Below are 12,261 nucleotides of genomic sequence, written 5' to 3' on the forward strand. Positions count from 1 at the left end.
GTTCAGAATCCTCGAGACCCTTGCCATCAAGCTGCCTCCCCCATTGGCCATTCCAAGCTTAATCCGCTCTGGGCCAGCCAATCCAATGAAAGTACCCTTACACCCAATGATACCTGCAATCCTACATCAGAGATGACTTTTCCTTAGACAGGCAAAAAAACTTGGCAGTAGGGCACTGGCACCAAGTGCCTCATTGGAGAACCAAGAAGAGAAACTGAATAGGTGAGGGTTAGTAACAAATTATAACTATCCTATTACTTATGTTTTCGTGCTAATGACTAACAGCAGAGATGCAGTATGCACAGTTAATCAGCAGCTTTAGTCAGGATATGCTAAAATGAAGTAGTGAGCCTTCAGCCGGGATTTGAAAGCTGAGACGTAAGGAGTACCTCTTATAGTAGCAGGCAGAATGTTTAGGGGCACTTTAACTAAAAGCACAACCACCCACTGCTGTTTTATTAATCCTTGGGCTCATAAGCAGACCGGCATCTTGAGATCTTAATGTGCGCTCTGGTTTGCAAGTAATGATAAATTCAGATAAATAAGCCAGACCTTGGCCATTTAAGTCTTTATATATTAAAAGGAGGATTTTGAAATTTGCCCTGAACTTAACTGGGGGCCAGTATAAGGATTTAAGTACTGGAATTATGTGTTTGGGGCGGCACGGTGGCGCAGTGGTAGCGCTGCTGCCTCGCAGTTAGGAGACCCGGGTTCGCTTCCCGGGTCCTCCCTGCGGGAGTTTGCATGTTCTCCCGTGTCTGCGTGGGTTTCCTCCGGCACTCGGTTTCCTCCCACAATCCAAAGACATGCAGGTTAGGTGGATTGGCGATTCTAAATTGGCCCTAGTGTGTGCTTGGTGTGTGGGTGTGTTTGTGTGTGTCCTGCGGTGGGTTGGCACCCTGCCCAGGGTTGGTTCCTGCCTTGTGCCCTGTGTTGGCTGGGATTGGCTCCAGCAGACCCCCGTGACCCTATTCGGATTCAGCGGGTTAGAAAATGGATGGATGGATTATGTGTTTGTATTTTGTTGTTCTTGTAATAATTCTTGCAGCAGCATTTTGGATTAACTGGAACCTGTATAAAGAACAATTTAAACATCCAGTGAATAAATAAGTAAAAAATAAAAGTCTGTATCACATACAGGAAGAGTGATTGACTTAACAACAGCTGCTGCCATAACAATACATACAACCCCCATTCTCCAATGTTTCCTGTTTTGATGAACCCAGAAATGAATAATAAGTTCAAAATGAAAATGGCGGGTAAACCACTTTGGCCACTCTGTGATCTGTTCTCACAGGATTGTTCTTTCTTTATGCTCTTATTGTAAAATTAAAAAAAAAAAAATACAGATTTGTGCTGTTTGGTGTACCTATTTTAAATACTATTTTATAGCTCTTTCATTTTTTTTCTTTGGAGCCAGCCCTGTCAGTCTTTGGTGGGGGGCTTTTGCACCTATATCCGGCTTGTCTTCTCTAGCAGAAGTTATCTGTTCAGCATACCCATGTTCACGAAGGCCCTAGTCACTTAAGGGATGAGCTTGGCTGTCCTCCTTTCAGGAGTTAAGCATTGCTGTTCATGTATACCTGAAACCAAAGCCTCACTTCATGCTTTCTGTTTTTTTACTGAAAATTCCCAGCACTTGTATGATTGAATTTAAGTACAAGGGTGTTGAACTATGCATTAAAGTCCTTTCCAGTGATTCACCTTTCATAAGTTGTTTGCAAAATTTCACATGCATTTAGGTGTTTGAAGACTCCAGTTGTGCACGTAGCAAAAAAGAAACCAAATAGAAACTGTTTACTAGGGCCGCAACCTGCAGAACAGAAAAAAATTAATCTTGACAAAAATCTGTTATTTATTTGTATTTTGATTAGCATGCCTTCCCTGCATATTCCATTTTCCTTGGATGGGCATTCCATGATGATGTTGTGGGCTAGAGATTCCTTGAAACAAGTAGTATAATGGAAATGGCAAATGAAAAGAATACAACAAAATCAGTCAGAGGTGGATTATCAGAAAATGTACAAGTGAAAATCACACAGAAAGCAGTCAAGTCTGTTATAAAGAAGTGGAGTACATATAGCACAACTGTGTACAGTATGTCATCCTCTCAAACTGGGCAAAAGTGCATTAGTAACAGAGGCCACCAAGAAACCTGTGGTGATTCCAAGTAAATTCTACCATTACCTAATTGAAATATAAGATACTTTGGAACCATATGTTTACCGAGTGAACATAATTCAGTTCTAGCCTTCCTGGGGCTGCAGTCATTCAAAGCCTCTGAAAACAATTTAACATTTAATGTATCTTAGCAAAAAATATATGACTTCATTTAATTTAAATGCAGCATATGTTAAATTATTACAGCATCTTATACAGTATATTTTGACATTCCATTTAGTAGTCTTAGTATGAGTATGGAAATAAATGTGCATATGAGTCACTAAAAAATCATTCCATGATATGCTCAACAATTGTCAATATTGTGTTAATTCTAAGACATGTACTTTGCACGCTTAATATTTTTTCTTTATTTTGTTGTTTCAGTTTATCAGGTTTAAAGTTATTTTACTCAACAAAAGAGATTTTTGACATTTATGAAAAATATTCTTTGTTTCAGTGTGACAGACATATCAAAGCTGACTTGGTGCTAATTTGAATATCACATATAATACCATAGATAAAAAGGTTTTTTGATAGAAAGCTGGCTGTTAACAACCAGCATTACTTAGAAGTGACATAGCCTTAACTCACAGTGGTAGTTATTTCTTTAAGCAGAATTTCTTCTACTTATGCTCATTATAAGAAAAGATTAAATCAGTCACCAGTCAATGCAAGCAGCTTAAAGCTACAGGAGAATATACTACTGTGTCTTTAACACTTTGAGTAGGAACATTTTTCATAAAATGTAAATGTCTTGCTCTCATTATACATTAAGTGTAGTCAACCATGGGTTGTCAATGTGTGCTAGTGCACAATCTGCAGTGTTAGCAGTTTAATACAATGGTACATTACTAAAGCAAGTAACTGTGGCCCTACCAAACTTCCAGTTCTGAAAAATTGTCTTTCTTTGTCCTGGCAGTGATCATTGTTGACCTACCTTAATGTTCTCCAAACCTAGCCCTGTTAATCTCCTATATCCATTCTTTGTAACTAAACCACAGAAAGCTGCATTATGCTTCCTGTTTAGAGGATTTTGGCAATCTTAAATCTGATTGAGCCACTCAAGGGTTGTACCTGTAAAAATGTTATAGTATCAAATTTTCAAATGGTACTGGTCATGTCTAAAGCAATACGTTTTAGTTTTGCGCTAGGGCTTCTTCCTTTTGTTATTCTTCCCATTGCTTTATATTTTGCCATTTATTGTAATTAGTATTTGCCTATTTAACTTATTTATTCAGCATTGTTTTTTTCTTGTTTTTTTATAAATTATTTGGGTTAACTCATTTGTGTGTGTGTGTTTCTGTAAATCAGCTTATGGTCCTCAGGTGCTTGATCATTAATACTGTAGTTACCTGAGGGCTAATTAAATAAGACAGCTTTTGCCACAGTTGCTTTTGCTATAACATAATCATAGTTGACTTCAGCTTTATTATTTGGTCTGACTTCTTGTTTGTTATTGGGATTTTTGGGAATTTTTGAAGTTTAGGTTTTTGACCATAGTAAGGTTACAGATTACTGTTTTGTTAGCTTAGATCATTAATTAAATTGTTTTCTGTTAGTTCAGTTTTTGTTTTTACATTTTTCATATTTAGAAATTTCTTTATAACTTTCAGTTAAATTATTTCTTTACTTATTTCTTTAATTGTTTGAACTTTTTTGTTATGAATTTTAATTGGGAGTAATGATGGCTGAATCCTTCAGCATTTGCTTTGCCTGAAGCTTGGAACTGAACTAGTTGTAAGTGGATTATAATTGTGCAGTGGTTTTTAAGATTCCCTGAGTGCTAGAGAAATGTATCTGAACTATGCTGGATCAATTATTGTGGCTACATATGTTACTTGTGCTGTGAGTCAGTAGTGCTAACTAGGGATGTCAAAAGAACCAATACTTTCAGTTCCAGTTGATACCAAAGTTCCAAAAACAATACTAGCTTTTTTCAGTTTCGGTATTACTGAATAACAAATGGAACATTAAAACAATCTAGACCAGAATAGGCTTTTCAGCCGAGCAAAGCTCACTAGTCCTATCCACTTAATTCTTCCAAAAATAACATCATTGTCTATGGAGAGGAGAATGACCTCATCCTCAATACAGACAAGACCAAAGAAATAATACTGGACTTTAGGAAGAATCCTCCTCCTCTACAGCCTCTTATCATCAAAGGGACTGAGGTGGAGAGGGCAGACAGCCACAGATTCCTGGGACTGTAGGTTACATCAGACCTAAGCTGGACTCTTAACACCACAGCCACAGTGAAAAAATCCCAACAAAGGCTTTATTTCATTAGGCTGCTCAGGAAAGCTGGCCTGAACCATCGCCCTCTCACCCAGGCCTACAGAGGACTGACATAGAGTATTCTTACCGCAGGCATCACTGTCTGGTATGGGAACACCACACAGGCAGAGAGGAAGGCTTTGCAAAGAGTCATAAAGACTGCAGAGAGGATCATAGGGACAAAACTTCCTTCTATGGACTCTATGTACACACATCGCTGTCGGGGGAAAAAAGCAGAGGGAATTATCAGGGATTCATTCCATCCAGCTCACTCTCTGCTCAGACACAAACACTGTATGTGCAATCATCACTCATCATCACTCACAGAACAAGGTTTTTCAATAGTTTTTTTCCCGCCATAGTCAGACTGATGGCAAAACAAAATTACTGAACATGTGAAATAATCCCACATTACCTCAATTCATTTGTCATGTAAATGACAAGTGAAAAATATGAAATATTTTAACTGTGGAATATAATTGTATTTTTTGTGTAGATATTACCACCATTTTGTACAGTGTTGTTATAATTTATATTATGTATTTTATATTGTTTTATTGTTTACTTTTTTTTTTAAATGTTTACTATGATGACTCTGATGATTGAGCTCTGCACAAGAATTCCAAAGTGCTTTGACTGTCAGTTTTATGCAAAAATGGCAAATAAAGAAATCTTAAGTCTAGTTTTGAAAGTCCCTAAAGCCATACTATCTACCACATTACTTGGTAACTTGTTCCATTTGTCTGTGGCTCTCTGTGTAAAGAAAAAAAAACAAACTTTGCACCAAATTTACCATTAATAAATTTAAGACTGTGTCCCCATGTTCTTGATCAACTCTTTATTAAGTAGCAGTCTCAATTGACTGTACTAATACTATATTATACTATACTATACTATACTAATACTTCACTCATGTCTCCCCTTAATCTTCTTAAAACTAAGAAGGTTCATCCCTTTTAATCTTTCCTCATAATTCATCCCCTGTAGCCGTGGAATCAGCCTACTTGTTCATTTCTTGATTTTTTGTAGTGCTATTATGTCCTTTTTGTAGCATGGAGACCAAAATTGTACACAGTACTCCAGATGTGGCTTTACAAGTGTATTATAAAGCTTGAGCATACCACCTTGGACTTGTACTGTGTACATCGTGCTGTATAACCTAGCATTCTGTTAACCTTCTTAATGGCTTCTGAGTACTCTCTAGCAATTTAAGTCTACTGTAACTCCTAAATCCTTCTCATAAGGTGTACTTTCAATTTTCAGACCACTCATTGTGTATTCAAACCTAACATTTTTACTTCCTACGTGTAATACTTTACATTTACTTACATTAAATTTCATCTCCCACAAATCTGTCCAAACCTGTATGCTGTTCAAATCACTCTGTAATGATTCAACAGATTCCAGATTATCTATCAATTCACCTATCTTGTCATCATCTGCAAACTTAATCAGCTTGTTACTTATATTCCTATCATTTATATATATTAAATAATATCAGCGGCCCTAGCACTGACCCCTGTGGAGCAACACTCTTAACTTTAGCCAATTCTGATAAGGTTCCTCACACTATAACCCTCTGTTTCACGTGCCCAAGTCAATTTTACACCCACCTACAAACAAAATCTCAGACTCCCACTTCTTTTAGCTTGATGCCCAACCTCTCATGCGGCACCTTATCAAATGCTTTCTGAAAGTCCAGATAAATAATATTATATGCTCTACTTTGATCATATCCTTTTGTTGCTTTCCAATAGAATTCCAACATGTTGGAAAAACATGGCCTCCCTCTTTGATCCCATGCTAACTGTTCAGTAAAACTCCTGTCCTTGCCATGTTGCTTGTCAGTTTTTGTCTTAATAATTCCTTCCATTAATTTACCTGTGATGCACGTTAAGCATAATGACTGATAGTTGCTTGGATTTCCTGGTCACATTTTTTATATAACGGGATAATATTTAACATTTTCCAGTCCTTTAGAATTTTACTAGTGCACATTGACTACCTAAAAATATATGTCAAGGATTTATATATGTACTCGCTAACCTCCTTCAGAACTTGAGGATAAATATTATCCGTTCCTGCTGATTTATTTGATTTCAGTGTATTTAATCTAAGTAGTCCTTCTACAATTTCCAAATCAGTACCTCCTTAGTAGTCCCTTTTTACCACTGGGAGGTCATCTACTTCCTCACATGTGAAGACCTCTGAAAAATGCGAGTTTGTCTGCTGTTTCAATGTCTGTATTTTTAATTTCCCTTTTGTATACCTAATGTAGTTAACCACCTCCTGGACTGTTCTGTTACTTCTAAAATACTGCAAGAATCTCTTTGGGTCATCTTTCCCCTTATCTGCTATATTCTTCTCCATCTGTCTTTTAGCCTTTCTAATATCCTTCTTTATGGTTTCCCTCATGTTCTCATATACCCCATGATTCACATTGGGGTTATTATTGGTCTTATATGCCTTATACAGCTGTTTTGTCCTCTGACGATTCTTTTTCAACTCTTTATTAACCCATTTGTAATTCCAAATTTAGTTATGTACCTGTCCTGCATTATATGTAAAACGTTTTTAAACCTGTTCCACTGCTCCTCAACAGTCTCAACTCTTAAAAGCTTATCGCAATTTAACCTCCTTGGACTTTGCCACATCTGTTCAAAATTAAATGCAACAATTTAATCTTTGCATCTGAAATCTGAATTGTATTATATTATGGTCACTTGACCTTAGTGGTTCAGTCAACTCTATACCCTCAGTTCTATCCTGACTACTACAAAATACTAAAACTAGACATGCTTCCCCCCATGTTGATGCCTCAAATTACTGTGTTAGAAAACAGTCACTGGATATTTCTAAAAATTCCTATTCTTGTACTTTGCTATTTGCAAGGTTATCTCAGTTAATGTTTGGGTAATTAAAGTCGCCCATGGTTATAATATAACCCTGTAACCTTGTGTTTTCAATATTACTAAATAGATATGCATTGAAATTACCATCTGCATTGGGAGGTCTACAACACTCTCCAAAAATAAGGACTCTTTCCAGATGAAGCCAGATGTCCTCACTAAGATGGGGCTTATCACTCTTATTGGTACTGCACTCATTTGTGACTGCACTTAGACAAATTACTCCAGACGGCACAATAATAAATGAGAAAAATGTGAATAAGATCTATGTATAACCACATCAACACATGTTGAAAAGAAAAACACCAGAAGTCATTATCTAGAAATGCTTTGTCTTCAAGGCAGGGGAATTTCAGCACATTACTTCTGGAATCATACTTAATATAATTTAAAAAACAAAGGCAAAACATACACAACAGCTTTCGCTATTATCACTTTTGTCTTGTTATATAGCTCATGAATTTAATCATACACACTTTTTTAGTACACTTATGTGACTGATTAGATGTGTGTTATAACCTTTCAGACTAATTGGAGACAAAATGAGGGTGCAATTAATCGCATTCTACTTCCATGTCTAACACAATCTCTATAAAGGTTCATTTTTTGATTGCATCGAACATGTCCACAGAAGTGCATTTAAGCATCCATCTAAGTAAAAATCGAGGCAAGTTTCAGACTAAGTAGCTATTTGGCTTGCCTACACTGGCTATGAAATGAGCTACTCCAATTGTTAATACCAAAATAAAGCTTATTTAGTACCTTGAATCACAAACCACTATGATTATGCCAGTTAGCAGGACATGCAAAACAATATATTTCATTGCTAAATGCAAATGCTGAATTTGTGTCATTCATTTAGTTTGTGAAGCCCATTTGTATTTTCCTTAAAATGTAATAAACATAGTGAAAACACATATATCATATTCATGTAAAGATGACAAGACTGACTTCATACACGAAATTAAAGATTGGGCAAATGGGGGAGAAAAAAGGGAGGGACAGAATTAGAAAATTAAAGTTCCAGGATTTTTAACCAGCTAATGAAGTAAACATAAATCTCACAAATCTATCAAAGTGATTGTCTGACAAACCAGATTTTAAAAGCATGTGTAGTAATAATGTTTGAAGTATTTTTCAGTTACTGGAAAGAAAATGCCAAGAGTATAAATTTTGGAATGTTCATATTCCAGCATTGACCGATTAGTCCATAATATCATCCTTTGTAAACCCTATGATGAAATCCCCACAAGATTATAAAATTTCACCCATTTGTTGTTACTCTGAGGTACCCCCATGTTCATTGCACATTAAAATTGAAGCCCTGTATTGTATTTTGAGATTTGTGGATGCCAATACTACTTTACTTAAATGATAGTTGGCTAACTTTTTATGGGTATACCAGTGTTTTAGTGATGCTGTCAGTAGTGTGGTAATGTGACGTAGTTTTTGGCAAGCAATGTCACTTAGTGGTTAAAGCTTTCAGCACCAACCACTCAGGTTGTGTATTCAAATCCCATTACTAACTTACTATACCTCATATAACAAAAAGCGTAGAACAATAACCATAAACAAAATATAACAAATGGCCACAAACTGCCAATGAGTTAAAAAACAAACAAAAAAAAAATCTATCAATATGCTCATAGAATTCCAGTCTTCAGGGCACTGATTTCACATGCCACATATTTTTATATTTATTATATATATATATATATATATATATATATATATATATATATATATATATATATATATATATATATATATATATGTGTGTGTGTCAGCCAGCATAAAAAATTAGCCACATGGTGCATCAACATCCACAGAGATGGCTTAATTGTATATGCATTCAGCCTGCATGTAAAATGTGCGAGTTAGCTGACAGGATTTATCATTATACCCAGCTTCAGTACTCTCATAAAACTCTCATTATGGTCAGCAAATGTACCGCCCAAATTAAAATACTGCTGGTTTTTTTTCCTCGTTAAATCTAATTAATGTAAATCCATCTGGAGTACCAATTGGGTAGTGACATCACACATGATTGAAGAGCGATGTAAAATGTGATGTGGAGTACGCTTATAGTATGCATAGCTGTTAAAGCTCTGTGATGTCAAGCTGGCCTCAGAAAGAATCGTGTGGCAATTGGGAGAAAAAATATTTTTCTAAGCCAGTGGCAGAATGACTTTCTTAGAAAAAAATTCAGTGAACAAGGTCACCAGTGAACATGGCATATTCACTTTAAAAAATGGTTTGGCAAAGTTCACCAATCAACACTAGTTAGAAGTTTGAGTTTTCTGTTTTTATTTTTTTTTATTTTAACTATTTAATTTAATAAAATTAAATACTTGAAGTTTTTTTGGAGGATTTAACTATTTTGGGTTAATTCACAAAAGTATGGAGGTATGCATTTTTGTAAAATGCCGTAGTTTGCAATAATGGGCTCTTTTTATTGATTCATTCAGATTAGAGAGCTTACAGAAAACCAAAATCGGAACACACTGCTCCTACTGAATTCCGACAGAACCACTTTCATGAATAGCTCTGACCACTCAAACAGATATTGTTAAGATTGTTGGTTTCATCCTCTTAAAAATTCTATTTTTACATTTTAAAATAGTTTATGGGCTTTCATATTCAATGATGTGTAGCTGAGTGCAGCTCTGCTTTAGATATTCATGCCTTGGATAACAGAAGAGGCAGACTTAGACAAACAACATGAATCAGCTATATCTTTTGTATAGTTTTGGACATTGCAGCCTTAGCTTGCAGACCTTTCTCCAAAAAAAGACCAACAAAACTAATACAATTTAAAATTATTCACTGTAAACATTTCTCAAAGCTGTGAATATGTAAAATCTAGATGGAATTGGATCCTGCCAGTGAGAGGTGTCACCAAGCATGTTTTAGCTATGTTAAACTTGAACCGTCATGGACCTCCATTTCACTATATTGCTGGAAACATGTCAGGCCTTCATAGATGCTGATCTATTACAGTAATTGCTTTTTTGAAGAAACCAGATACCTCATTTTTCAGTCACTTTGCATATTTTGTTAATAGTGAAAAAAAGAATGCCTATAACAACATCAGGCACAAATAAGAAACAGGATGCCATCTGACACGGCACAATCACACCCTTTTTTACTACATGAAATAATGTAACCTATTGTACATGTCCTTAGAATGTGGGAGGAAAGCAGGAGTATGATGAAGACTTGCAAACAAAACTTAGGTAATGGCCAGGCTGACAATTTACCACATAGGAATATTTTTCTAAGCACTATTCTTTCCAGTTTGAATTTACCTCTGGTTATCAGCCTTTATATTTTATTGTAAAGTCTGCTTTTAAAAGATTGTTTTTAAAAACAAAAAGTAATGTGTTTGGTCAAACTACAGGGCAGCAAAGGTTCATATGACATTTTCTGAAAGTGTTGTAAGTTCTAAAGTAAACATTCATGAGATTTATGTTAAGGGTGTGCGAATCCTGCATTGTTTGACTATTTCAGTGATGGGGCCCTTCGTGGCCAAAGTTCAAAAAGCTGGTTAGTTCCCAAGGCAGTATCTCTTTTCAAATGTTTAATTTTGACTTTACAGCCTAGAGCCATTGCCTTTAAAACCCTAAGTGGTACCCACCCAATTAACCCAACTGCTATTGTGAAATTTTGAAAACCCCAAAGTGGAGGTATCATGAGACATGCTAGTTAAAAACCTTAGGCACCGAAAGTTGTTCTTGTGGCTTGATTGTGGCAGTCTTTTGTGTTGTTAAAGGTTCAGAAAATTACTTCATAGTTGTTTGCACGGCAACGTAATCCATCAGATGTGTTCCTTATTCATATGTTCTATTTGTACACCTGAGAACAGCTTGAAATTTAAAACAAGAGAACCTTTTAACTTCTATTTTCTCTACCTGGTACTGCCAGAGAGGTCTATTTTTGCTTGAAAATCCCTGTTAGAGCAGAAGACTTTTCCTGATTCCTTTCACTCACTCTTTATATTGATTCACATTGTTTAACATGCATCTTTAGTGCAAATATATTGTCACAGTACAAACCAAATATAAAATAAGTAAAATGGGCATGCTGATTACATTCATATGTCCATTTCTTAATAAGATTGTGTTGGTGAGAATAGAGTACAATAATTACTTTTTTTTTCTATCCTGTGCATTTTTGGAGTATGTACAGCATATAAAGCATTTGCTCATATTTCCATCCATTATGGAACCCAAATAATTTAGCTCAGGGTCAAAGGGAGCTGAAATTTACGCACTGGTCCATTACATGGCACAAAAGCCCACCAACCTGTCCACATTGGCTTACACTTGGGCAATTAATGTTCATTAACTAACTTAATAGTTGTATTAACAAAGGTTTTGGTTTCCCATCTCAAAGACAAACCATCAGAATAGCCCGGGTGAGGTGTGGTTTTCCTTATGGGTCGTAACCTCACAGTAGCTTCTGCCCACATGGCATAATAGAGGGGAAATTTATTATAGCTGAATTAATCTCCATTTTGACTTGAACTCACATCTAAAATAAAATAGAATGCGCTTATGCTGAACTAAGTAAAATTACGCCTGTTCCCCCTATCATATAACCTATAAACCTCCAGAAAAGCTATGTAAATGCTATATCTGGCACTGTAAACAGTAAATTGTTTGATAAGAATCAGAATTCAATCTATTAATTATCTAACTTGTTTAATTCAATTTGTGATCACAGGGAGCTCAACAGCAGAATAGCCTTTATTGTCATGGCTGATGTACAGGAGTACTACAGCGGAGAAAAGGTAGTAAGGGGCATGGGCAGACCACATAAACTCCAAAGATATACAAAGGGCTGAGTACAAACACAGGTTGAGAGAGATTGGGAGAGGGAGAGATGGAGTGAGCAAGACAGACAGAAAATAATG

At 35.9% G+C, this 12,261-nt stretch overlaps 1 protein-coding gene across 2 annotated transcripts in view; it reads left to right on the forward strand.

Annotated features, from left to right (window-relative positions):
* The window catches only part of dop1b (DOP1 leucine zipper like protein B), a 212,261-nt gene that overhangs the window by 53,689 nt on the left and 146,311 nt on the right, over nt 1-12,261 (forward strand). The gene's annotated exons all lie outside the window — the stretch shown is intronic.

This window comes from Polypterus senegalus, chromosome 2 (assembly GCF_016835505.1).
Source record: "Polypterus senegalus isolate Bchr_013 chromosome 2, ASM1683550v1, whole genome shotgun sequence".
Classification (NCBI taxonomy): Eukaryota; Metazoa; Chordata; class Cladistia; order Polypteriformes; family Polypteridae; genus Polypterus; species Polypterus senegalus.